The sequence below is a fragment of the Bos indicus genome, chromosome 7, assembly GCF_029378745.1.
Source record: "Bos indicus isolate NIAB-ARS_2022 breed Sahiwal x Tharparkar chromosome 7, NIAB-ARS_B.indTharparkar_mat_pri_1.0, whole genome shotgun sequence".
NCBI classification, from domain to species: Eukaryota; Metazoa; Chordata; class Mammalia; order Artiodactyla; family Bovidae; genus Bos; species Bos indicus.
Window position 1 is genome coordinate 51,573,905 of NC_091766.1, and position 5,306 is coordinate 51,579,210.

The 5,306-nt window shown below is 42.8% G+C and overlaps 2 pseudogenes; both read left to right on the forward strand.

Annotated features, from left to right (window-relative positions):
- The first annotated feature begins 2,246 nt into the window (after nucleotides 1-2,246).
- On the forward strand, nucleotides 2,247-2,800 carry LOC139184180 (protocadherin alpha-1-like; annotated as a pseudogene).
- A 615-nt stretch (nucleotides 2,801-3,415) lies between these two features.
- On the forward strand, nucleotides 3,416-4,182 carry LOC139184000 (protocadherin alpha-11-like; annotated as a pseudogene).
- The last annotated feature ends 1,124 nt before the right edge of the window (nucleotides 4,183-5,306 follow it).

Sequence of the window (5,306 nt, forward strand, 5' to 3'; positions counted from 1 at the left end):
CCATTGCCTTCTCCGATTTCCTCCATCTCAAAATGCTTCCCCCTAGATTTTTAAACTCTGAGACTCATCCACATTGAGCCTCAAGCAATTTATGCATTATAATTTAAATACTCCTGCTCCAGCTCTGATTCCCATAGTGGCTTCTGCTCTTGGGTCTCTGTGTCAGTAATCTCTGACTTTCTGAATTTCCCTATTTCTTTTATTTTGGGGGCAGTGGTTTGCCATATGTCCTCTCTTCTCTTACATATCCAAAAGATGCTGTTGACTTTTTTCAGTCTGCTCAATTTTTGTTGTTAGAATGGAGTGGTGATTTCAAAGCCTCTTACATTCAGAACTAGAGACTGGAAGTCCTTGATAGTGTCTTTTGATGGAAAAATTATTTTTCAACTTTTTTGGAGTCTAATTTGTCCATTTCTTATTTTGTTGCCTGTACCACATACAGGGAATCATCACCAAACTGAAAGTCATGAAGCTTTTGCCATGTATTCAGCTAAGTATTTTACAGTTTTAAATCTTACATTTAGGTCATGGATTTATTTGAGTTAATTTTTGTATGTGGTGGTCAGTAAGGGTATAACTCATAAGGATATCCTGTTTTCCCAGGTGGTGCTAGTGCTAAAGAACGCACCTGCCAATGCAGGAAACATAAGAGATGTGGGTTTGATCCATGGGTCAGAAAGATCCCCTGGAGGAGGGCATGGCAACCCACTCGTCTTCTTGCCTGGAGAATCCCATGGACAGAGGAGCCTGGTGGGCTACAGTCCATAGGGTCACAAAGAATCGGACATAACTGAAGCAACTTAGCATATCCTGTTTTCCCAGCACCATTTGTTGAAAAGACTATTTTTCCTCCCCTTGAATGGTCTTAGCACTTTTGTTGAAAGTCGTTTGACCATATATGTAAGAATTTCTTTCTGGATTCTTTATTTCTATCCCATTGGTCTATGCATCTGTCTTTATGACAGTGCCACACTGTTTTGATTACTGTAGCTTTGTATTAAGTTTTGAAATCAGAAAGTGTGAGTCTTCTGGCTTTGCTCTTTTTGAGGATTGTTTTGGCTATTTATGGTCCCTTGAGATTCTGTATATTTCCATATGCGTGCCTGCTAAGTCACTTCAGTCATGTCCAACTCTTTACGATGCTATGTACTGCAGCCCACCAGGCTCCTCTGTCCATGGGATTCTCCAGGCAAGAATACTAGAGTGTGTTGCTATGCCCTCCTCAAGGGAATCTTCCTGACGCAGTGATGGAGCCTGTGTCTTCTACATCTTATGCATTGGCAGGCAGGTTTTTTACCACTAGTGCCACCTGAGAAGCCTATGTTTCCATATGCTGCTGCTGCTGCTAAGTTGCTTCAGTCATGTCTGACTCTTTGTGACCCTATGGATTATAGCCCACCAGGCTCCTCTGTCCATGGGGATTCTCCAGGCAAGAAGACTGGAGTGGGTTGCCGTGCAGTCTTCCAGGGGATCTTCCTGACCCAGGAATTGAACCCAAATATCCTGTATTGCAGGCAGATTCTTTACCACTGAGCCACCAAGGAAGCTCATGTTTCCATATCAGTTCAGTTCAGTTGCTCAGTCATGTCCGACTCTTTGCGACCCCATGAATTGCAGCACGCCAGGCCTCCCTGTCCATCACCAACTCCCGGAGTTCACTCAGACTCATGTCCATTGAGTGTGTGATGCCATCCAGCCATCTCATCCTCTGTCGTCCCCTTCTCCTCCTGCCCCCAATCCCTCCCAGCATCAGAGTCTTTTCCAATGAGTCAACTCTTCGCATGAGGTGGCCAAAGTACTGGAGTTTCAGCTTTAGCATCATTCCTTCCAAAGAAATCCCAGGGCTGATCTTCAGAATGGACTGGTTGGATTTCCTTGCAGTCCAAGGGACTCTCAAGAGTCTTCTCCAACACCACAGTTCCAAAGCATTAATTCTTCGGCACTCAGCCTTCTTCACAGTCCAACTCTCACATCCATACATGACCACAGGAAAAACCATAGCCTTGACTAGATGGACCTTAGTTGGCAAAGTAATGTCTCTGCTTTTGAATATGCTATCTAGGTTGGACATAACTTTCCTTCCAAGGAGTAAGCTAATTACCAAAAACTAAAGAAGGAAACCATTTTGTCACCACCAGAGAGAAGACAAAAACTATAAAAAGATAATTTATTTCAAATATGAAGCTTTAAAAAAGCAAGATTTTAAAGTAAAGTGAGAGTGACAGGAAAGGTGTAATGCTTTTTCAATGCTATTTTCAAGGAGAGGTGGCCAGGGACACCAGTGCCTGCTGCTCTCACTTCTGCTCCTTACAGCCTGAGGGACTGGCAGTGGCCAGATTCGTTCTTGGTCCCTGAGGAAGCCAAACACAGCACCTCCGTGGGTAGCATCACCCAGGACCTGGAGCTGGAGCTGGCGGAGCTGGTGCCGTGCCTGTTCTGGGTTGTATGGGGAACTGGTTCCACAGGGAACTTATGAAGATGAATTTGCAGAATGGCATTTTGTTTGTGAATATCTAGATCCATTGGGAGAAGCTATGTGGACAGAGGGCCAAATGTAGTATCCACCTAGAGGTAATTGTGGACAGGCTACCTGAGGTTTTCCATGTGGATGTGGAGGTGCATGCTTTAATAAAAATCCTCTGGTCTTTGGAGCAAGAGAAACAGGTTAATTTATTTCTGAATCTAGATTGCTAGATTCACGTTTCCTGGTACCAATGCTATTCTAACCCTTAGCTCCAGGGTTTATTTCTCTTTGGGTGTACAGGCACGTGGTGAACTAAGTCACTTTAACCTGAATTGAAGTCTGGATAAGAAGAAACACCAGAACTTCGTTTATGATTGACAGGCACTGGGACGGGAGCAAACCAGAACTAGAAGGTACAGTTCAGCTGCTGATTAGAGTGTTTGATGCTCCATTGTTTGCCCAGGCCGTGTACACAGTGTACTTTTAGAGACTATAGCAAATGGAACATTAGTGATCATATTAAACACCTGTGATGCTGATGAACATGTAAATGGTGAAACTGCCTTTTCCTTTGGCAATGATATCCCTCTTGACTTAAAAAGAAACAAAAAGCTTCAAAAATGATTCCAGCTCAGGGGAAATTAGGCTATTTGGTAGACTGAATATGAAGAAATGAAACCCTATGAAATTCAGGTAAAAGCAGTTGATAAAGAAGGTCCTCAATATCAAATGACTGCAAGGTTTTTGTGAGTGCTGGATATAAACGATAATACTTTTTACCAGTTAGAGGACCCTTCACTCTGCACTGTCATTGCCTTCATCTCCTTGTCCAACTGTGACTGTGGTGTCAGTGTGTAGGTGACATGCACCCTGAGGCCTCATGTCCCCTTCAAGCTGATGTCCACCTAAAAGAATTCATTGGTGCTGGACAGAGCCCTGGACTGTGAAAGCATGTCGAAATATGTGGTGGTGGTGACTGTAAGGTGCTCACCTTCCCTGTCGACCACGACCAACATGTTTGTGGAGGTAGCCAATGTGAACTACAGCATGCCTGGCTGCTGCCTCCTGAGCTGGGTGACTGGGCCGTGCTGTGAGCCAGCTGGTGGCGGGGTAGGTGAGTGTGGGCCACATGGTGGCAAAGGTGCACACAGTGGATGCAGACTGGGCTATACCACATGGCTGTCTTAAGGACTCGGGGCTACCATGCGTGGCTGTCATATGAGCTGTAGCTGGTGGTGGGTGGCGAGCACAGCGCGTTCCTCATGGGGCTGTACACTGGCAAGATCCACATGATGCACACCCTGAACAAGGTGGACGCACTGCGCCTACTGGTGCTGGTGAAGGACGAGGGTGAGCCGGCGCTGACGGCCATGGCTACCGTGCTAGAGGACAGCAGCCGGGTGCCCAAGGGCTCTTTGTGGGCTTCGACGGGCTTCGCTGGAGTGGAAATGGTGTTAATGGATGTGAACGTGTACGTGATCATCGCCATCTGTGTGGTGTCCAGCCTGTGGATGTCATGCTGCTGCTGTACATGGCGCTGTGGTGCTCCATGCTGCCCAGCGAGGGTGCATGTGGTCCACGAAGCCCAAGCTGGTGTGCTCCATCATGGTGGGGAGCTGGTCTTACTCTCAGCAGACACAGCAGAGGGTGGGTGCTCTGGGGAGGGACCACCGAACACCAACCTCATGGCTTTCAGCTCCATCTTTGTTCAGGTCTGAACACGCTGGGAGGAAATGAATATCCAGAAACAAATTCGGATCTTTCTGGTAATGTAAATTCAACTTCCAAGCTTTAGGTTTAATTTTTAAATTTTTTAACTTATCTAACCATCTTTTCAAATGTAACTTTAAAAACTGTATTCCAAGTGTTCGCTAAAGTCAGAACAAATCTTACCGTTTATTGTAGATGTTTATTCTATTACATATGGCTGCATCTTGAATGGAACTTGGAGTCAAACAACAAGCACATATAGGGACAAATCATCATATTCCTTGGTTTAAATAGCAGGATACTTTTGAAAGAAATACTGAGGTATTGAGCATATTTACCATAGGATCTTAATGTAGTCAAATACAGTGACATTTTCAAGTTTATTTATATCTCATAATGAAATGTCAAGCTCTGGACAAAAAATTATAGTCAAATTTTTAGAAACCATCTGCCTTTCCTTAATATTTTAAGTTTCAAAGTGGGCAATTTAAAAAATCATTTTAAGCAAAAGTAATTTAAAATATATTTTAGGGTGATATTTTAATTTTTGTATTAAAATATACAGTTATTTTTTGATTGCCATTATGGTCACTATCCTGATGCCAATGACTTTGAGTTCTCCTGGTTCTAGAAAGCTTGATGTGGAATGATTTTGTTATTATAGGATCATTGACTAGGAAACACTTACTGAGCACCTTCCATTTACTCACAAATGTTCTAAGACACTTTATTTTTATTTCTCTCAACCTTTCCAATAACTTTGTGAAGTGCATACTTTAGTCTTTCTTTGTGGATGAAGGTGCTGAGGCTCAGAAAAACTAAGTGCAATATTTTTACTCAGTTTCCTCTAAATTTCCCAAGGATATCCAAAATTGGCTTGTTCTAATGCACTTCATTGCCTTGTATAAAGTATTTAAAGTAGCTTACAATGGAAGATATTTATAAGAATTATTTTTAAAATCTGTTTAAAATTCAAAGTAAAAGATCAAGAGAAGAGTGGGAACAATTTATCAAAAAATCAGTAATAGGTTGAGTGCAAATCCTAATACTCATCTTCCTAGAAGTAAATACAGAAATATAAAAAAGAATAAAAGGAAATTCTCTATACCAAATTTTCAAGAGAGAAAAAAAA